At 46.0% G+C, this 22,534-nt stretch overlaps 1 protein-coding gene and 1 long non-coding RNA gene across 5 annotated transcripts in view; one reads left to right on the top strand and one right to left on the bottom strand.

Moving 5' to 3' along the window:
- LOC308507446 overlaps positions 1 to 3,820 on the top strand; it is a 148,978-nt gene extending 145,158 nt beyond the window's left edge. The window contains exons 2-3 of the long non-coding RNA XR_013994879.1: positions 123 to 271; positions 1,809 to 3,820. This is a non-coding gene — a long non-coding RNA (uncharacterized lncRNA). The remainder of the gene's footprint in view (positions 1 to 122; positions 272 to 1,808) is intronic.
- The window catches only part of FHIT (fragile histidine triad diadenosine triphosphatase), a 1,470,686-nt gene that overhangs the window by 46,770 nt on the left and 1,401,382 nt on the right, over positions 1 to 22,534 (bottom strand). The window lies entirely within an intron of this gene.

Raw genomic sequence — 22,534 nt, 5'->3', positions numbered from 1 at the left:
CATCCAAATGCATCTGTTCCTGTGCAGCTACTTTTATCATAATACCTTGTTTTATTTCCTCTCACTCTCTGAGATGGTCTGTGTTCATGTGTTTACTTGTTTTTGCCTGTCTTTCCCACTAGAGTAATCTCTGAAGGATTGAAGGCCTGGGCCTGATCTGGCTTGTTCACCACTATATGCTCCAGTGCCTGGAACTTTGAGGGGGATCAGGAGCATTTACTGAATGAAGAGCAGCATTTGTTTCTATGCTAACAAAATGCAAATGCAGGAGGTAAGATTAAAGACAGATGATAATGCTGGGACTCCAATCCTACAGGTCGTGGGGGGGAGGGGATAAAACAAAAGGGGAGGGAACTTCCAGAAACTGAGAGAAAGTCTAACGTTTTTTCATTTGTTGAGTGACCATTACCCATATGGCCTTTGGGTTACACAGGTGAACAAAACAGCCATGACCCCTGTCCTTATGGAGCATGTATTGTAGCATGTTGTTTAAATTTTTCATCCGCATTTTAGGATCAGGAAGGGGGTAAGAAAAAAATAAATTCCCGTAAAGATTTGGGGCTCTGTAGGCCATACCGTCTATGTCACAAATATTCAACTCTGCTGTTGCAGTGTGACAGTCACCATAGACAGTGCACAAACATGGCTGTGTTCCAGTCAGCCTTTCTTTACAAAAACAAGCAGCATGTCTGATTTGGCATGTGGGCCATAATTTGACAACCCTGGGGATAAGATCTTTTGTAGGAAGTTCTTTAGGTCAATTACACAGAAAAGTAGGCTTTGGTTCAATCATAAGGGTCTTGTGTAGAAATGCATAGGTTATTTTTTCCCTAAATCCTCTCTCAAGGTCTTAGAAGACAATCAATAGACCTGAGCTATAGATATGAGGTTCCTGTCTTTGTTTTACTTCACCCCCCTAATCAACCAACCATTGTAAGAAACCTCACAATTATATGGAGTTGAGTATTTACCCTGATGAAGAATAACTGAAAATAGCTAATGCACATACTACACAGTGAGCCTGTCCTTATACTTACACCATGGTCAGGAAGGAAGAGGACGGGGGGTATTGGTTAGTTATACCCATCTGAGTGTAAGCTAAGAGCTTGGCATCACCATGACGTCAGCCAGGGAGGACAGCAGCCTCTGAGTTTGCAACCCTTCATGAAATAGCTGCCATTTAGTTGTTGGCTCATTAGCTTGGACATAGGAAAGGATTTCTAGAAAGAAGATGTCATCACTGTGTGCCATTCCTGCTCTAGGGTGCTTTCTGAAACAATGACTGTGATGACAAAAATAAATACTGTTAGGGAGAGAGGGATAGTTGTTCTGGATAGTCACCAAGGCCAGGCTCCGAGAAGCAGCAGCCAAGAGAATCACAGCTTCATGTGCATGAGTCATTCATTCCTGGGCTTTCTCCCCAGGGAGAAAGCCTTTCCCTTTGTGGTGATTGTCTTCCCGGTTTCCAGGGAGCCTTCAATTCCAATACTGAGCGGAGATGATTTATCCTACGGGCCACATTTGCTCCAGCACCATTAACGTAAATAAGTCTTTAGTCATGTGAGGAAGGCAGAAAGTGTGTGTATGGCTTCACTTCATGAAAACATCATTTTTTTCAAAACACCAGTTTCTCCTGTATATAAATTTAGATTGCCCAAATATGCATTAACATTACTATAGAACAATAAGAGGCCTAGATATATTGATCTAGGCATACTGAGTCAACATGGCTTCCACACCAAGAAACCTTCACATCAGTGCCTCTCCCTACAGGATCCATAAATCTTTTTCCTCCACTTGTGTTGCAGCTTGACCTGAAATGCACAACAGAGCCTGTGACCATCAGCTCATCCAGCAGAGAACACATCTCTTCAGCTCCTTGCTGTCTTCCCAGCTCCCAGCACTTCACAGTCTCAAATAGACATGTGAGGAACAAAAAAAAAATAAAGTCAATTCCCATCCCATCAGTGAACAAGAACTCTGAAATGCATGGTCACAGGGACACATAGTTCGTGCCCATCTCTGCAGGGAGAGGAATCAAACTTTTGTGGACGTGCTGCCAGGCAGCAGGCAGGCTATGCTAGTGGCTTTCACCTGCCCTGTTACGGAACGTTCTCAGCATCCCTGCAAAGTAGGTAGTTTTAAGCAATATTTTATAGACACTCGTATCTCCTCAAATGGAGACACCACTATTCACACTGAAATGCTCTGGTGGGGATTCACCAGCATACACGGTGCACAAGGTCCCCACTCAACCTCGGGTATGACACACAGGGCTCAATGAATGACAGCCGTGGGGATTACTACTGCTTATTGCGTGTTACAGATGAAGAAACAGAGGCTCAGTGGGATACAGTGACCAGTCCAAGCTACAAAATATGACACAGCTAGGGTTTGGAGCCAATGTGTCCGGCTTCTTCTCTACTTAGAGGAAGGAATAAGGAAAAGTATTCTGGCTGCACCTCCCTCTGCTTTTTGCCTTCTGATCCTTAGCCCAGAGTTACCTGAAGGTGGCTATAAATTCTCTAAGTTCTTCACAGAGGATCATAAAGTAAATTATAGAGCTATTTTATTGTCTATGCTGGGCCTCTATGATACAAAATAAAGATCATTTTTTGTGTAACAGACAAGAATAAAGATGCCACCCTTAAAAGAAAAAAATTCTAACAGATGACCTACACTATGAGAAATACTGAAGGACACTATTCGACCAGCATAAACAGGGATAATTTGTGACAAGCAAAACATAAAAGGGAGGAGAGTAAAGGCCTGAACCGGAATATGGGAATGGAGAAAGTAAGCATGCTGAAGAAAATGGAATACTCTAAATATCAAACTTTCTTTTACATAAAATTAATGGTAACCACTCAAAAAAAAACCAAAAACGTAATAAAATAAGAAATAGAGGGAAGAAATCATAGAATACCACCACACTAAAATAACAGATAACAACAAACAGGCAAAGAAAGAATGGATACACAGACTTACCAGAAAACCAAAGATAGAATGATAGGAAATCCTCACAAAGCAATAATCACCCGAAATGTTAATGGAATGAACTCACCAATAAAAAGGCAAAGAGTAGAAGATTGGATCAAAAAACTAAACCCTACCATGTGCTGCCTCTAAGAGATACGTCTCAGCTACAAGGACAAACACAGACTCAAAGTAAAAGGGTGGAAATTGACATTCCAAGCAAATGATATCCAGAGAAAATCAGGTGTAGCCATACTGATATCAGAAGAAACAGACTTCAGGATAAAAAAGGTAACGAGACAAAGATGGACATTTCATAATGATAAAGAGGATTATACAACAAGAAGATATAACAGTCATCAATATTTAAGCCCTAAGGGAGCACCAAAATATACCAAGCAACTACTAACAGAACAAAAGGGAGAAATTCACTAAAACACAATTATAGTATGGGACTTAAATACATCATTGACAGATACGGATAGATCGTCCAAACAGAAAATAAATAAAGAAATAGCAGCCCTAATTGACACATTAGATGAAATGGACATAATTGACATTTACAGAGCACTTCCTCTTAGAACATCAGACTATACATTTTTTTTCTAGTGTACATGGAACATTCTCAAGGATAGACCATATATTGGGACATAAAATGAGGCTCAGCAAATTTAAGAAGACTGAAATCATATCAAGCATATTCTCTGATCACAGGCTTTGAAACTTGATATCAACTGCAAAAAGAAAGCAGGAAAAACCACAAATACATGGAGATTAAACAACATACTTTTAAAGAACAACTGGGTTGAAGAAGAAATAAGAGGAGAGATTAAAAGATATATACAAACAAATGAGAATGAAAATACATCCTACCAAAAATTTTGGGATGCAGTGAAAGCAGTTTTAAAAGGGAAATTTATATCATTACAGGCCTATCTCAAGAAACAAGAAAAATCCCAAATAAATAACCTCACATTACACCTTAAAGAACTAGAAAAAGAAGAACAAATAAAACCTAAGGTCAGCAGAAGAAAGGAAATAATAAAAATCAGAGCAGAACTAAATGAAATGTGAACAGAAGTATGACCTGGACAAAAGGGTGACACTAAATTATGACCTGAAGATAAAGAGTAGATAAAGATGGCCTTCAAAGAAGAAGTAGAATGAAGCAGATGCTCTCTGAGAGGTTCAAGAGATAAAAAGCAAGCATTCCAGTGGCTCTCTATGCAGTGGGTGAGTCCCTGCATTCCTGCCCTGGAGTTTCATGAAGCAGTCTATGTCCCATGTGGTAGAAGTTCTCCTTTGGCCTAACCTAGCTAAAGGAGATTTTCATTAGCAACCACGAAAGGGACCTAACCAAAAACAGAACTATCACCTGCACCGGAACACCTGATAAGCTCACAGCTTAGGTGTCCTGTCCCTGTTGACTCACTATGGAATGCTCTATTTTGCTTTCTTGAGAGGACACATGCTTTCTTGACTTCTAAATAGTATTTCATCAACAACAACTGACTACACAATACTAATACACTCCAAACTCTGAATGAGTACTGAATGGTCTTCCATGGAAAAATCTTTCCAATTCTTTCAATAGGGAAAAACAAACAAAAAAAACCTCACTAATATTTACTAACTGACACATTCACTGAACAATCTGTAAAGACAATACTATTATTGGCTCATTTTACATGTGAGGAAACTGTGGCAAAGGGAAGGGAAATAACTTTCCTTAGGTCACAGAGTTTGTAAAGGTGAAGCTAAGATTTAGACCCAGAAGTGACTGTGCAGTCCAACATTTCAACCATTTTGCTATTTTGAGTGAAACCAAAGCTCATTGGTTGAAAGCAAAACTGTGGGTGCTACTTGAGAAGTAATGTGTGAATATTGTTTCTTAACCATGAGAGCACTCCAGTTAGGAATCTACAGGAAGAAGCAAGGAAGGAAGGTTAGAGGGCTCTGCAGTTTCCATAGATGAGTCAGGATGAATTATAGGGATGGAGGTGCCATCTTACCATTCGTTTCCTCCTTTAAACACATACCTGATTTTATTGCTATATGCATCCCTTCCCCGAGTGGTCCATGTTCTAGGGGAGGCTGGTCTCCATGAAAGGACCTTATCTGTCCAAATTCTATAGGGGCTACTGGTGACTGCGTTTGCCGTTCACCTTCTTTGGTGGAAGACAAACAAGTTTGCGAAAAAAGTTCAAGCACCTCGTAGCAAACCGCCGCGGGCCCCGCTTGATGTCATCAGGTTTTCCACTGTTGCTGGTGATGCTGTGGCTGGAGACAGAGTCCCCAGGGTGACATTGGGAAGCTGTGCTAAGGTTGGTAGTGCTGGAACCAGGACTGAGTTCGACAGTGGCAGTCCTGGGGCCCGGGCTGTGCTCGGGAGCGGTGTTCCTGGGGCCCGGGCCGTGCTCAGGAGCGGTGTTCCTGGGGCCCGGGCCGTGTTCTGGAGCGGTGTTCCTGGGGCCTGGGCTGTGCTCGGGGGTGGTGTTCCTCGGGTCTGGGCTGTGCTTGGTGGCAGTGTTCCTAGGGCTTGGGCTGTGCTCGGGAGCGGTGTTCCTGGGGCCCGGACTGTGCTCGAGAGCGGTGTTCCTGGGGCCCGGGCTGTGCTCGAGAGCTGTGTTCCTGGGGCCCGGGCCCGTGCTCGGTAGCGATGTTCCTCAGATCTGGGCTGTGCTTGGTGGCAGTGTTCCTAGGGCTTGGGTTGTGCTCTGGAGCGGTGTTCCTAGGGCTTGCGCTGTGCTCGGGAGCGGTGTTCCTGGGGCCCGGGCTGTGCTCGGGGGTGGTGTTCCTGGGGCCTGGCCCGTGCTCAGGAGCGGTGTTCCTAGGGCCTGGCCCGTGCTCAGGAGCGGTGTTCCTGGGGCCCTGGCCGTGCTCGGGGGCGGCGTTCCTGGGGCCTGGCCCGTGTTCTGGAGCGGTGTTCCTGGGGCCCGGGCTGTGCTCGGGGGTGGTGTTCCTGGGGCCTGGCCCGTGTTCTGGAGCGGTGTTCCTGGGGCCCGGGCTGTGCTCGGGAGCGGTGTTCCTGGGGCCCGGGCTGTGCTCGGGAATGGTGTTCCTGGGGCCCGGGCTGTGATCGGGGGCGTTTTCCTGGGGCCCGGGCTGTGCTCGGGAGCGGTGTTCCTGGGCCTGGCCCGTGCTCAGGAGCGGTGTTCCTCGGGTCTGGGCTGTGCTGGTGGCAGTGTTCCTAGGGCTTGGGCTGTGCTCGGGAGCGGTGTTCCTGGGACCTGGCCCGTTTTCTGGAGCGGTGTTCCTGGGGCCTGGCCCGTGTTCTGGAGCGGTGTTCCTGGGGCCCTGGCCGTGCTCGGGGGCGGTGTTCCTGGGGCCGGGGCCGTGCTCGGGAGCGGTGTTCCTGGGGCCTGGCCCGTGCTCGGGAGCGGTGTTCCTGGGGCCTGGGCTGTGCTTGGTGGCAGTGTTCCTAGGGCTTGGGCTGTGCTCGGGAGCGGTGTTCCTGGGGCCGGGGCCGTGCTCGGGAGCGGTGTTCCTGGGGCCGGGGCCGTGCTCGGGAGCGGTGTTCCTGGGGCCTGGGCTGTGCTTGGTGGCAGTGTTCCTAGGGCTTGGGCTGTGCTCGGGGGCAGTGTTTCTGGGGCCCGGGCTGTGCTCGGGAGCGGTGTTCCTGGGGCCTGGCCCGTGCTCGGGAGCGGTGTTCCTGGGGCGCGGGCTGTGCTCCGAAGCGGTGTTCCTGGGGCCCGGGTTGTACTCGGGAGCGGTGTTCCTCGGGTCTGGGCTGTGCTTGGTGGCAGTGTTCCTAGGGCTTGGGCTGTGCTCGAGAGCGGTGTTCCTGGGGCCCGGGCTGTGCTCGAGAGCTGTGTTCCTGGGGCCCGGGCTGTGCTCGGGGGCAGTGTTCCTCGGGTCTGGGCTGTGCTCGGGGGCGGTGTTCCTGGGGCCCGGGTTGTGCTCGGGGGCGGTGTTCCTGGGGCCTGGCCCGTGCTCAGGAGCGGTGTTCCTGGGGCCTCGCCCGTGTTCTGGAGCGGTGTTCCTGGGGCCCGGGCTGTGCTCGGGGGCGGTCTTCCTGGAGCCTGGCCCGTGTTCTGGAGCGGTGTTCCTGGGGCCCGGGCTGTGCTCGGGGGCGGTGTTCCTGGGGCCCGGGCTGTGCTCGGGAATGGTGTTCCTGGGGCCCGGGCTGTGATTGGGGGCGTTTTCCTGGGGCCTGGTCTGTGCTCGGGAGCGGTGTTCCTGGGGCCTGGGCTGTGCTCGGGAGCGGTGTTCCTGGGCCTGGCCCGTGCTCAGGAGCAGTGTTCCTAGGGTCTGGGCTGTGCTGGTGGCAGTGTTCCTAGGGCTTGGGCTGTGCTCGGGAGCGGTGTTCCTGGGACCTGGCCCGTTTTCTGGAGCGGTGTTCCTGGGGCCTGGCCCGTGTTCTGGAGCGGTGTTTCTGGGGCCCTGGCCGTGCTCGGGAGTGGTGTTCCTGGGGCCTGGCCCGTGTTCTGGAGCGGTGTTCCTGGGGCCCTGGCCGTGCTCCGGAGCGGTGTTCCTGGGGCCTGGCCCATGTTCTGGAGCGGTGTTCCTGGGGCCGGGCCCGTGTTCTGGAGCGGTGTTCCTGGGACCCTGGCCGTGCTCGGGGGCGGTGTTCCTGGGGCCTGGCCCGTGCTCGGGAGCGGTGTTCCTGGGGCCTGGCCCGTGTTCTGGAGCGGTGTTCCTGGGGCCAGGGCTGTGCTCCGGAGTGGTGTTCTTGGGGCCTGGGCTGTGCTCCGGAGTGGTGTTCCTGGGGCCTGGGCTGTGCTTGGTGGCAGTGTTCCTAGGGCCCAGGCTGTGCTCGGGAGCGGTGTTCCTGGGGCCCGGGCTGTGCTTGGGAGCGGTGTTCCTGGGGCCTGGCCCGTGCTCAGGAGCGATGTTCCTCAGATCTGGGCTGTGCTTGGTGGCAGTGTTCCTAGGGCTTGGGTTGTGCTCTGGAGCGGTGTTCCTAGGGCTTGGGCTGTGCTCGGGAGCGGTGTTCCTGGTGCCCGGTCTGTGCTCGAGAGCGGTGTTCCTGGGGCCTGGCCCGTCCTCGGGAGCGGTGTTCCTGGGGCGCGGGCTGTGCTCCGGAGCGGTGTTCCTGGGGCCCAGGCTGTGCTCGGGAGCGGTGTTCCTGGGGCCTGGTCCGTGCTCGGGAGCGGTGTTCCTGGGGCCCGGGCTGTGCTCGGGAGCGGTGTTCCTGGGGCCTGGTCCGTGCTCGGGAGCGGTGTTCCTGGGGCCCGGGCTGTGCTCGGGAGCGGTATTCCTGGGGCCCGGGCTGTGCTCGGGAGCGGTGTTCCTGGGGCCCGGGCTGTGCTCGGGAGCGGTGTTCCTGGGGCCTGGCCCGTGTTCGGGAGCGGTGTTCCTGGGGCCCGGGCTGTGCTCGGGAGCGGTGTTCCTGGGGCCCGGGCTGTGCTCAGGGGCGGTGTTCCTCTGGTCTGGGCTGTGCTCGGGAGCGGTGTTCCTCGGGTCTGGGCTGTGCTCGGGGGCAGTGTTTCTGCGGCCCGGGTTGTGCTCGGGAGCGGTGTTCCTGGGGCCTGGCCCGTGTTCGGGAGTGGTGTTCATGGGGCCTGGTCTGTGCTCCGGAGCGGTGTTTCTGGGGCCCAGGCTGTGCTCGGGAGCGGTGTTCCTCGGGTCTGGGCTGTGCTTGGTGGCAGTGTTCCTAGGGCTTGGGCTGTACTCGGGAGTGGTGTTCCTGGGGCCCGGGCTGTGCTCGTGAGCGGTGTTCCTGGGGCCCGGGCTGTGCTCTGCAGTGGTGTTCCTGGGGCCTTGGCTGTGCTCGGGGCTGGTGTTCCTGGGGCCTGGCCCGTGCTCGGGAGCGGTGTTCCTGGGGCTCGGGCTGTGCTTGGGGGCGGTGTTCCTGGGGCCTGGTCTGTGCTCGGGAGCGTTGTTCCTGGGTCTCGGGCTGTGCTCGGGCGCGGTGTTCCTCGGGTCTGGGCTGTGCTCGGGGGCAGTGTTCCTAGGGCTTGGGGTGTGCTCTGGAGCGGTGTTCCTAGGGCTTGGGCTGTGCTCGGGAGCGGTGTTCCTGGGGCCGGGCTGTGCTGGAGAGCGGTGTTCCTGGGGCCCGTGCTGTGCTCGAGAGTGGTGTTCCTGGGGCCCGGGCTGTTCTCGGGAGCGGTGTTCCTGGGGTCTGGGCTGTGCTCGAGAGCGGTGTTCCTGGGGCCTGGGCTGTTCTCGGGAGTGGTGTTCCTGGGGCCTGGGCTGTGCTCGGGAGCGGTGTTCCTGGGGCCCCGGCTGTGCTCTGGAGCGGTGTTCCTGGGACCTGGGCTGTGCTCGAGAGCGGTGTTCCTGGGGCCTGGGTCGTGCTCGAGAGCGGTGTTCCTGAGGCCCGGGCTGTGCTCGGGAGCGGTGTTCCTGGGGCCTGGGCTGTGCTCGAGAGCGGTGTTCCTGGGGCCTGGGCTGTGCTCGGGTGTTGTGTTCCTGGAGCCTGGACTCTGCTTGCGAGAGGAGGGTTCGGCAGTGATGGTCCTGGAGCTCCAGCAGTGCTTGCAATGGAGGGCTCAAGAGAGGTGTTCCTGGAGCCCCAGTTGGCCTCTGAGGTGACGGTCTTTGATCCCTTGTCGGATCCGGAGGTGGTAGTCCTGGATTTAGAAACGGTGGTACTGTATTCCAGGATGGCTCTAAGAGCGGCACACTCTTGGACCTTCTCCCCTGGCTCACGCATAGGCTGCTGTTCTGCCTGATGGAAAATGGAGCACTGTGATTGAACCTTCTGGGCTGGGGAGGGACTGCGGCTCTGGAACTCAGGAGGATGGGGTTTTGGTTTGTGGGTGCGTAGCATGCGGTATGTGGCGATGGTATTATTATTGTAGGTTTTACTTGACCATGTGGCGTAGATGTGTTCCCTGTGAATGCCCAGATTCTCCATCTGTTGTATGACCCAGGGGTCTAGGGCCTCACTGGGTGGCTGGACGTAGGGTTTCAGTTGTTCTTAACCCATGTTGAGCCACGGATCTGGCATGATGGTCATCAGGTTTTCTCTCTGCTTAGGGATGACGGTTAGCAGTTTTCTGATTAAGCGTTGCACCTCAATGGATAGATAATGTGGTAAAACATACCGCCCTCTGAGTACCTTCTTCTTCATCTTTTCCCACTTCTTTCCCTTGAAAGGCAGGGTGTCTGTAAGCATCTCATAAAGTAGCACTCCTAGGCTCCAGATGTCCGCAGCACAGCCATCGTACGGTTTGCCCAGGAACACTTCTGGGGCCATATAAGGGAGGGTGCCGCAAAACGTGCTGAGTTCACCCACCTTGAAAGACACGCCTAGCCCAAAGTCTATAAGTTTGACGTTCAGGTGGGCATCTATCAGCACGTTTTCCGGCTTCAGGTCCCTGTGAGCAACCCCCTTGCCATGGCAGTAGTTCACCGCTGACACGAGCTGCCTGAACACTCCACGGGCCGTGTCCTCCGACATGCGGCCATGGTCCTCGATGTAGTCCAGGATGTTCCCTTCGGGCACCAGCTCCATGACTATGAAGAGGTATTCCGGCGAGGTGACCACGTGGAATAGCTCGACGATGTTAGGATGGTGCAAGTCTGCCATGCAGAGGACTTCTTCCCGGAGAGAGAGGTGCATTCTGTCGGCGACCCGTTGCTCCATGACTTTCACAGCCACCATCGTGTTCGTCAGGATGTGCTTGCCGAGCACGACCTGGCCATAGGAGCCCTCTCCGATGATTTCCTGGAGTTCGTAATGGGCACTGACGGGCTCCTGGTCGACAGGGATGTCTCTAAAGTCACGTGACATGGTGACTCGGTAACTAGCTCACTGATGATACTGTGCCCTCCAAGTGAGCTAGTAAGTAATAATAAGTATACTGACTGCGATGACTAAGTATACTATCAACAATATTACTGTGCTATTAAACAGTAATAACTACAGTAACTACTCTGATGTTATGTATTAACTGTCAATATTACAAACTGTGCTAATAAACAATAGCACGGTAAAAAGTCCAAGTCCAACAGGTCACCACAAATCAGCTTCCTGGGCTATAACGGACAGAAAGCTCAGCCCAGCCAGGGCCCTATATAGCAGCTTTGGGTCATTCCCTCACACTGGTGCTTTATGAGGTCAGAGCCAGAAACTGACCATATATGGCTAAGGAGAAACTACACTGGTTTTCTCAGTGTGGGGTTTCAAGACCCCTTTACTCTGAAAAAAAGGGGGGTCCCAAAGTAATTTTTGTTTATGTGGCATATTAAAGACTGATATTTACTTTATTAGAATTGAAGGTCTGTAGGATGCTTAAAAAAAAAAAAGGGGGCGGTGTGTGTATCAGAATGTTATTCCAGGGGTGGATAGTCTGCATTTTGAAAGCCCCTAAGATGATTTGTTTCCACTCCCTCAGCCAAGAAATGGTGCTGCCCCTTGAGAAGCATTACTTGGGTGTATAATAAAGTAACTTATTGTGTAAAATGCTCATTTAAAAGGTATCTACAAGCAATTGTTCTTTATAACCACCTTGTGCTTATTAATACCTAGCTTAGCTGAGTAGTTCCCTGAGAAAATACTTTCATGTGTGTATTCATTTTCCATACCTTTAGTTTTCTGTTTTGTTTGGTTCTGTTTTTAAATTAATGGAACCTTGTTAAAAGTAAAAAATAAATATTTAAATAAATAAACAAATTCCTAGAATCTGGATACTACTTTTTCATTGTCCTTTGGCCACTCTCCGGTAAGGCTGAGCTTTCTGTTTAATGATGCCTCTTCCACTAGCCATCCTGCCCATGGGATGACCAGCAGAACAACAAGTCAGGTGGGAGGTTAATAAGTGGGACAGCAAACAAGTTTCCCTATCCAAATAAGTATAGGGAATTCTTAACAGAGTAGGTATTCCCAGGATACCTATTTCCAGAATACCTGGAAAGCAGGACTTTCCAGAATCTTTCATATGGTAATATAAATTGTGACTTTAAAAGAAGTGAGGTATAATGACAGCTCAGTGTCTTTACTATTGTGAGGGTGGGTGGTCCTTACAGTTGTGGGGGGTCTTGTTTCCATATTATATTATTTTAGCAACACTGAAGAGAGCAAGATGGCCACGGCCCACCAATGAAATAACTCAGACCTACTGGGCTATCAAAGGTCTCTGTCTGACCTTTAAAATCATATGGCTCTAATTTGCATGTTCCTCTGAACTACAGTTGTGATGTATGTAAATGTCATGGTTTACATATACATATTCTACTTTTTGTTTGTTTCCTTCAGAGTTCTTACTTCTCCTTCCTTCCTTTATTCCTTCCTTCCTTCTTTCTCCCATTCGTCCCTCCTTCCGTCCTTTTTTTCCTTCCTTCCTCTCTTCCTTCTCAGCCTTCACCTGGAAAAGGTGCCTCCCTCCCTCTCTCCAGCGCTCTCCCTCCCTGCCTCCATGTTTCTTTTTGTTAGTACATTTATTGTGGATCTCCCCCAACGTACAAACCCATGAGAGAAGGAAGTTTATCTGTCATTTTCACCATCAAAAGTCCAGGGCCTAGAACATCACCTAGTATAGAATTTAAGCCCTTGAAAGATATTTAGCAATGAAAGAAATGTCCCTTGTTGATCGTGCAAAATTTAAACAAATGCAGATCAGACGTCAGTCCCAAGTGATCTGTTTGCTGAGCTGACCCATTACTTGACTTTTTAAAGAAAATCATCTTGTTGTTTAGGGACACAGAATACCGGTGGAGTAAATCTCCTATTGAAACACCAAATAATTCCTAGACAAATTATATTTGCGAAAATAGGGAAATCCGTGAGGCCATGCATGAGGATAAAGCACAAGCTCAGTGAAGTCAGGACCTTGGTAGATAAGCCAGCTGCTCATCTTGTAAAGAGAAAGAGGTACCTTTGAATGGAGATGTAAAGCTATGATTGCTGGGCCCATGAGCATCATAGGGAATTTCTATTTTGCTTCAATTCCCTTTTCCAGGTTCCAAAATTGCATTTTGGGCTTTCTGTATGATTCCCGACAAGAAATCCCTATTTCTCTTGTTGGTAAGTCATTGAGTATTTGTATTTGTCATTATCACTTCGGACCAAAGACCTAGTCAATCAGTGGATGAAAACACAACATGTGATCGTGTTCATATTCCATCACCGTTGCAATAAAACAGATAAGGTTTCAGGGACCGATCCCCCTGCCCTTTCAAAAGATTTCTCCTAACCTGTGGCTGTAATTGACAGCATCTATTCTAGCATCTCAGGAAACTGGCCAAAGTAATTTCTTTTTCTTTCTCTTATTACAATAGCTTGAGTGGTCAGATACTGAAACACATATGACTTAGATGAAAGGAAATGGCAGCATTATACTGCAATGCTAGAGAAGCAAGTATTGCATGCAAGGACATTTACTAAAAAATGCCTGTCTTAGAATGCACCTCAGCAGGAAAAATGATGTAAGACCTTCTGCCAGATTCCACTTGTTTTTAAATACTACCAAAGTAGATAAAGTTACTGGAGCTCACCCAGGAAGTGTATTTCTAAACAATATCTCTAGGAAATTTTTTTATTCACCTAATAATGCATGTATTTTCACTTCTTCACTTTCCTGAATTCTTTAATTGGTACTGTATGATACAATTTCTATTGTCAGCACTTAACTCATGACAACTGCAGGGGTGTTACCTGGAGAAGGCCAGCTGTGGCCATCAAGGTCAGTCCCCATTGGTCAGAAAATGGGGATGTTTGTTACTTTGATTTAAAGTTTCATATACAGAAGGAAATCTTATCTCCTTATTTCTCAGTTATTTGGAGATGGGAAAGAATCCTACATACTAAAATGTGGTACATTCAAAATCCATTTGTTCTAAATTATGCTCCAGTTTTTATTTAAAAGATTGCAAAAGAAAAAGTAATTTAGCCATTTGAAGTTGAGGACTAATAGGACAGGAAAAACTCTGGAACCCAGGTGATACGCATCGCTGATCAGAAGCCTGATGTCTAGTGGGTGATGATTTTCGTGAGAGATGTCAGAACAAACGTGGCACTTCCTGTACTCCCCCAATGCCTTAACGGGTATATTGAAGGTGCCTGCAGATGTTTCTGAATTTTGTGTGTATGAATAAATGAATGAGGGAATGAATGAATGATTCAGCAAGATAGAAAATGAGGTGCCTTTAAGCTTGAAGGCGTCTATTTCTGTAGCCAGTACTTATCAACAATGAGGCATCATGGAATTGGATAAATTATATATTTATTGAGAGGATTTTTCTCTACATGAAAGGGGTGAGTTCCATGAAATAAAGACCTATCTGTTTTGCTCACCATAGTTTTCTAAAAGCTCAACATGATATTTTTGAATCCATACTTGGTTTTGCTCCATAGTATTCCATTATAAAATTATTCATTATTCAATAGTACCCCCCAATCCTCTACTTCTGAAAATGAACTGGTACCCATTGTAAACTCAGTTTGCTCTCAGGTCCTTTGTTAGAATCATCAGCCTCACTTGAAGGAAAGTGATCTGCCACGTTCAGAGTTGGAAGGGGTCTCTCAGGAATGAACGCCCGTCTCAAATCTTATGGGCTTTATTGGGAAAGGGGGTTACAGAAGATTGTATAGACTTCTAAAGTAAAATTTGGCAATCAATATTTTCACTGACCTTACACGTCAATCCCAACTTTTGGTCTCTCAGAGTCTATTTTTTTCAATTGCTCAGAGAAAGCAGACTGGGCAGCAAATGTGTCCACCCAGAAACAGATAAACACTGAGAACCTAACCGAAAGGCAACCATGCACATGAGATAGGAGGCATTGTGCCTCTACTCAAGGAGCTTCTGTCCACTTGAGGAGACAGATCATCATTCAGACAGACAGGAAAAAAAGTAAAAATAATCATAGGGCAATCTATACACCAATATGCAGTGTTGTCTTGAAATATTCTTATTATGATAAAACTAATACATGGGCCGCCAGCTGCCTCAGTTGGTTAGAGAGTGAGCTCTTAACAACAGTATTACCGGTTTGATTCCCACATGGGCCAGTGAGCTGCGCCCTCCACAACTAGATTGAAGACCACGAGCTGCTGCTGAGCTTTCGGAGGGGTGGCCGGATGGTTCAGTTGGTTAGAGCTGAGCTGTCAACAATAAGGTTGCCGGTTCAAACCATGGGATGGTGGACTGCGCCCCATGAAACTAAACATCAAAAATAGCGACTGGACTTAGAGCTGAGCTCCGCCCTCCACAACTAGATTTAAACACAACTACTTGGAGCTGAGGGGCCCTGGAGAAACACACTGTCCCCCAATAGTCCCCAATAAAATAAAAATAAAAATAAAGAAAAATGAAAGTTCATTTTGACATCAAATTATGTAGTATTTAGAAGACGAAAATAAACTATTTAAAAAAACAAAAAAAACAAAACTAATACTGAATGGCAGCAGCCAGGCAGACTTCTTGAATTCCCCTCTGGAGCTTACCACAAACTGCATGTCTACAACCCATCAAAGGACTCTGCTCATCATACAGAACAGCTAAGAGACACATACGAGGATTACTTGAAGGTGGGCAAATTGGCGAGCAGGGCAAGAGGGAGGGGAGCGGAGTGGAGACGCGGCTGCATCTGTGGCTGTGGAGACTGGAGACGCAGGGGATCTCAGGACGGAACAGAGACCCCAAGAGCCAGGAGGTGGGCTCTTTCCCTGCATCCTACAGTTGACCTCTCCCACTGAGAGCAGCGTATTCAGCATTTGAGGCAGTAACCTCAGTTGACACCTCCAGCTCGGCCCTAGGTCGGACATAGGATGTGAACTCCATACCTGGGCGCCTCCCCCCACTCTCCCAATCCTTTCCCTGCCGTACTAGAAGCTTAAGCTGGCACTGAACTGAGGAGTAGTGTCAGATTCCAGAGGAGCCATAGTGCTCAGGATCTGGGAAGATCCAGAGGCAGCTCTGACCCAGGAAAGAGGCTGGGAAGAGTGTGATACTGCTGGGCTGGGAGAGAGAAGACCCCTCCACCCTCAGCCCCCACCTTTTCTGGCCTGCGGGAAGAATGTGGCACTGCTGGACTGGGAGAGAGAGGGCCCCTTCATCCCCAGCCCCCACCCTTTCTGGCCAGCCTAAGGCAGGGCAATTACAACTTCAGCAGTAGGCAGCAGACACAGCTCTGGGCTTTCAGCAGCTCAGAAATCTCCCGCCCTATACACACACACACACACACACACACACACACACACACACGGAAGAGATGCCCTAAGACTCTGGAGACCTGGGCAGAGGGCTGGTTGTGTTACTCTCAGTGTGCATATGTGCAGGCAAGGGCAGACACTGCACTGATTGTAAAAAACTACCACCCAGACCCCATACCCCACGCATCTAAATCTGCAGTCTCAAGTTCGCTCTGGGCACCAGGTGACCGGCTCTGCCTGCACAATACGCAGAGGACTCTTTGGTACAGCAGAGGACAACCTGGTGATTACTTGGTGGGCTTAAGCCAAGACTGGCGCTGCTTTTTTTGTTTGTTTTATTTTTATATCTTTGATATTTTTGCCTGTGTTGAGTATGGGTTATAGGTTGTTTTTACATGTGAATGTATTTGTTATTTTCTTTGTTTTTATTGCTGTTGTTGTTGTTGCTGTTGTGCTTGGTGATTTGCTTTGTTCTGAAATTGCCCTACACCAGGGCCCAGAGAAAGAGGCACAAGAATCAACACACCCACAGGCCAACTGCAGACCAAACCAGAGTACTACCAAGTTTGACCTACAAGTGACACACCCAGAGGGAATTTTCTACAGGCACAAGAGCCCATAGGGGCCAAACCTCAGTTAAGCGGTCAACCCTTACGCAGCAGAACATCTGGCTGTGGGCAGAGCCAAGTCTCACAACTAGTCAGGCTAGGAGTCAATCTCATCTACTCATAGGCTAAACACAATTAAAGGTCAACTTTAACAGGACAATATACACAACACAAGAGTCACCTTTGGAGCACACATAGAGAAGAAGAAAGTGGTGCAAGTCAAATATAAAGGACACATACTACATAAGATAAGCCAGCAAAAACTACGAACCCTACAGGATCTACCTACTACATCAAAGCAAATACAGGGAGTCAGCCAGAATGGGGAAAGAAAGAAACATGTCCCAAATAAAAGAAGGAACCTCCAGAATTGGAACCAAATGAAACAGAGGTAGCCAACCTATCAGAGACAGAGTTCAGAACCCTGATGATAAGAATGTTTAAGGAATTTAGCGACGACATAAAGAAGGATAGAGAAATTGTAATGAACAACAGTTAGAACTAAAGATACAATAACTGAAATAAAGAACTCACTTGAAGGAATTACCAGCAGGTTAGATGAAGCAGAGGATCGAATCAGCGAATTAGAAGACAAGTTAGCAGAGATCACCCAAACAGAACAACAAAAAGAAAAAAAGAATAAAAAAAAATGAAGGTGGTTTAAGAGACCTCTGGGATAACATCAAGCACAAGAACATGTGCATCATAGGAATACCAGAAGGTGAAGAGAGGGAGTAAGGGATCGAGAACATATTTGAATAATATCTGAAAACTTCCCTAATCTGGTGAAGGAAACCGACATAAAAGCCCAGGAAGTGCAGAGAGTTCTAACCAGGATAAACCCAAACAGGTCCACACCAAGACACATTATAGTTAAAATGGAAAAGGTTAAAGACAAAGAGAGAATCCTAAAAGCAGCAAGAGAAAGACAGAGAGTTACATATAAGGGAACTCCCATAAGACTATCAAATCACTTTTCTACAGAAACATTGCAGGCCAGGAGGGAGTGGCAGGAGATACTCAAAGTGATGGAAAACAAAGGCCTACAACCTAGATTGCTTTATCCAGCAAGGCTATCAATTAAAATTGAAGGAGAGATAAAGAGCTTCCCAGAAAAGAATAAGCTAAAGGAATTTATTACCACAAAGCCAGCATTGCAAGAAATATTAAAAGGGCTTCTGTAAACAGAAGAAATATGAAAACACTAACTACAAATTTAAAAAATGGCAATAACTATGTACCTATCAATAATCACTTTAAATGTAAACGGATTAAATGCTCCAATCAAAAGTCATAGGGTGGGTGAGTGGATAAGAAAGCAAGACCCTTGTATATGCTGTATACAAGAGACTCACCTCAGATCAAAAGACACACACAGGCTGAAAATGAAGGGTTGGAGTAAGATATTTCATGCAAATGGAAATGAGAAAAAAGCTGGAGTTGCAATACTTATAGCTGACAAAATAGACTTCAAAATGACGAATATATTAGAAGACAATGATGGGCACTATATAATAATAAAGGGATCGATCCGACAAGAGGACATAACCGTAGTAAACATCCATGCACCCAACATAGGAGCACCTAAATATATAACACAGATATTGACTGACATAAAGACAGAGATCAACAGTAACACTATCATAGTAGGGGACTTCAACACACCTCTGACAACAAGGGACAGGTATTCCACACAGAAAATCAATATGGAAACAACGGCCTTAAATGACACATTGGACCACTTGGATTTAATCGATATTTTCAGAGCATTTCACTTCAAAGCTGCAGAATACACGTTCTTCTCAAGCCTACATGGAACATTTTCCAAGATAGAACACATGTTAGGCCACAAAACAAGTCTTGATAAATTTAAGAAAATTGAAATCATACCAAGGGTCTTCTCTGACCACAGTGCTATGAAAATAGAAATGACCTACAGGAAAAAAACTGGAAGACACACCGATTCATGGAGGCTGGACAACATGTTACTAAATAACGAATGGGTCAACCATGAGATCAAAGCAGAAATCGAAAGATATCTCAAGACAAACGAAAATGAAAACAAGACGACCCCAAATCTATGGGATGTAGCGAAAGCAGTCCTAAGAGGGAAATTCATAGCATTGCTGGCCTACCTAAAGAAACAAGAAAAAATAACTAATCAACAGTTTCTGTTCACACTTAAGGGAACTGGAAAAAGAACAGCAAAATAAGCCCAAAGGGAGTAGAAGGAAAGAGATAATAAAGATCAGAGCAGAAATAAATGACAAGAAACCAGAAAAACAATACGAAAGATCAATGAATCCACGTGTTGGTTTTTAGAGAAGATAAACAAAATTGGCAAACCTTTAGCCAGACTCACCAAAAAAAAAAAAAAAAAGAAAAAGAGAAAGAGGACCCAAATTAATAAAATAAGAAATGAAACAGGATAAGTGACAACAGACACCACAAAAATACAAAAAATTTTAAGAAATTATATGAGCAACTATGTGCAAACAAATTTGACAATCTGGAAGAAATGGACAATTTTCTAGAAGAATACAACCTCCAAAGGCTAACTCAAGAAGAAACAGAAAACCTGAATAGACTGATTACCATCAGGGAAATTGAATCAGTAATCAACAATCTCCCAACAAACAAAAGCCTTGGACCAGATGGCTTTACAGGTGAATTTTTAAAAAAATTCAAAAAAGAATTATCACCTATTCTCCTCAAGCTCTTCCAAATATCCAGAAAGAGGGAAGGCTCCCAAATACTTTTTATGAGGCCACTATCACCCTGATCCCAAAATCAGACAAAAAATTGAAGAGTCAGTACTCCCTAATTCATTTTATGAGGCCAACATTACCCTGATACCAACATCTGGCAAAGGCAACACAAAAAAAGAAAACTACAGACCAATATCTCTGATAAATACAGATGCAAAAATCCTAAATAAAATTCTAACAAATAGAATGCAATAATACATTAAAAAAGATTATTCATCACGACCAAGTGGGGTTATCCCAGGGTCACAAGGATGGTTCAACATACACAAATCCATCAGTGTGATACACCACATAAACAAAATAAAGGTAAAAAATCATATGATTATATTAATTGATGCAGAAAAAGCATTTGACAAGATACAACATCCATTTATGATTAAAACACTTAATAAAATAGGTATAGAAGTAAAACAGCTTAACATAATAAAGGCCATATATGACAAACCCTCAGCTAATATCATAACTAACATGAAAAACTGAAGCCCTTTGCTCTACATTCAGGAACACGACAGGATTGTCCCCTATCACCTCTGCTTTTCAACATAGTGTTGGAAGTCCTCGCCAGAGCAATCAGGCAAAATAAATAAATAAAAGGCATCCAAACTGGGAATGAAGAAGTTAAATTATCACTCTTTGCAGATGACATGATGCTATATATGGAAAACCCTAGAGACTCCACCAAAAAGCTATTCAAAATAATAAACGAATACAGTAAAGTTGCTGGCTACGAAAATATAAACGTACAAAAGTCCATTGCATTCCTATATACTAACAGTGAAATCTCAGAAAACGAAATTAAAAAAAATTCCTTTTGCAATTGCAACAAAATGAATAAAATACCTAGGGAAACTTAATGAAGGATGTGAAGGACCTATATGCTGAAAACTATAAGACATTTTTAAAAGAAATTGAAGAAGACACAAAGACATGGAAAAATATTCCATGATGATGGATTGGAAGAATCAGCATAGTTAAAATGGCCATATTGCCCAAAGCAACATACACATTTAATACAATCCCCATCAAAATCCTAATGGCATTTTTAAAAGAAAAAGAATAAAAAAATCATCATATTTGTATGGAACCACAGAAGACCCCGGATAGCCAAAGCAATCCTAAGAAAAAAGAACAATGCTGGATGTATCACATTCCCTGACTTTAGCTTGTACAACAGGGCAACAATAATCAAAATAGCATGGTATTGGCAGAAAAACAGACACGTAGACCAATAGAATAGAATTGAGAAATCAGAAATAAAACCACATAAATATGGACAGATAATTTTTGACAACGAGCAATAAATATACAATGGAGAAAAGACAGCCTCTTCAATAAATGGTGCTGGGAGAATTGGAAAGCCATGTGCAAAAGAATGAAACTGGACTGCTATCTGTCACCATGTACCAAAATTAATTCAAAATGGATCAAAGACTTAAGCATAAGACCTGAAACAATAAACTGCATAGAAGAAAACATAGGTACTACACTTATGGACCTTGGATTCAAAGAGTATTTTATGAATTTGACTCCAAAGGCAAGGAAGTAAAAGCTAAAATAAACGAATGGGACTATATGAAACTTAAAAGCTTCTGCACAGCAAAAGAAACCATCGACAAAATAAAGAGGCAGTTGGGAGAAGATTTTTGCAAATAGTGCCTCTGTAAAGGGCTAGTATCCAAAATATATAAGGAACTCATACAACTCAACAACAAAAAAAGCAAACAACCCAATTGAAAAATGGGCAAAAGATATGAAGAGACATTTCTCCAAAGAGGACATACAAATGGCAAATACATATGACAAAATGCTCAACATCACTAATCATCAGAGAAATGCAAATAAAAACCACAGTATCACCTCACCCCTGTTAGAATGGCTATATCAACAAGACAAATAGTAACAAGTGTTGGAGAGGCTGTGGAGAAAAAGGAACCCTCATACACTGCTGGTGGGAATGCAGACTGGTGCAGCCGTTATGGAAGGCAGTGTGGAGGTTCCTCAAAAAATTAAGAATAGAATTACCATATGACCCAGCAAACTCTCTCCTGGGTATCTACCCAAAATATCTGAAAACATTTATCTATAAAGAAACGTGTGCTCCCTATGTTCATTGCAGCTTTGTTTACGGTGGCCAACACATGGAAACAACCAGAATGTCCTTCAATAGATGAATGGATAAAGAAGTTGTAGTATATATACACAATGGAATACTATTCGTCAGTAAGAAAAGATGAAATAGCACCATTTGTGACACCATGGATGGATCTTGAGATTATAATGGGAAGTGAAATATGTCAGACAGAAAAAGTAGAGAACCATATGATTTCACTGGTATGTGGTATATAAAACTGAAAATAACAAAAGAAGAAGACAAACATGAAGAAACAAAAACTCATAGACAGACAAAAATTTAGGGTTACCGGAGGTTGGAGGGAAGGGAGGCTCTAGAAGTGGGTAAACTGGGTCTAATATATGGTGATGGAAGGAGAATTGACTCTGGGTGGTGAACACACAATGTGAGATATAGATAATGTATTACAGAATTGTACACCTGAAATTTATGTAACTTTACTAACAATTGTCACCCCAACAAACTTCAACTTAAAAAAAATCCTTCCTATATCAAATGAATATTCTGATGTTAGTTTGCCAATTTCCCTCTTCCCAGGAAAAGACACTTAGGATCTTAGAGGTTCTGGTGAGCTGTAGTCTCTGCACTGTGAGCAGGACCTGACCTGGAACGCTCTTGTAACATCATTGCTGTCTCGGGTCCCAAACAAGCAGCCAAAGGTCTTCCAAGTACATGGCCATTCTTGGGAAACAAAAGCATTGCCTGGCGTGTGATTAACAAGCCAGAAAGGCCAAGGCACTTGACGGAAGGCTTGAGCATTTCAGAAAGATAAGTCAGGGTGTACTTATTAGCTGAATGCATCCCTCAGTCTGTTTAGCTGTTCATAAACCAGGGATTAAGTCAATTTTCACTTCAGCTCCTTATTTCACCTTTAAGCAACCCTCAAGGTTTCCAGAAGAATTTTGTTTGACCTTTAGCTAAAGTTCAACCTCTACCAAGTTATCAATTTTGGATGGTCCCTGAGCAATCAGGTAAGACAGATTTGACTATAATTCAAGGGAAGGATAAT

Source organism: Rhinolophus hipposideros, assembly GCF_964194185.1.
Source record: "Rhinolophus hipposideros genome assembly, chromosome: 14".
Lineage (NCBI taxonomy): Eukaryota > Metazoa > Chordata > Mammalia > Chiroptera > Rhinolophidae > Rhinolophus > Rhinolophus hipposideros.
Note: the sequence above shows the minus strand (reverse complement) of the source record. Positions and strands in the feature narration are given on the sequence as shown.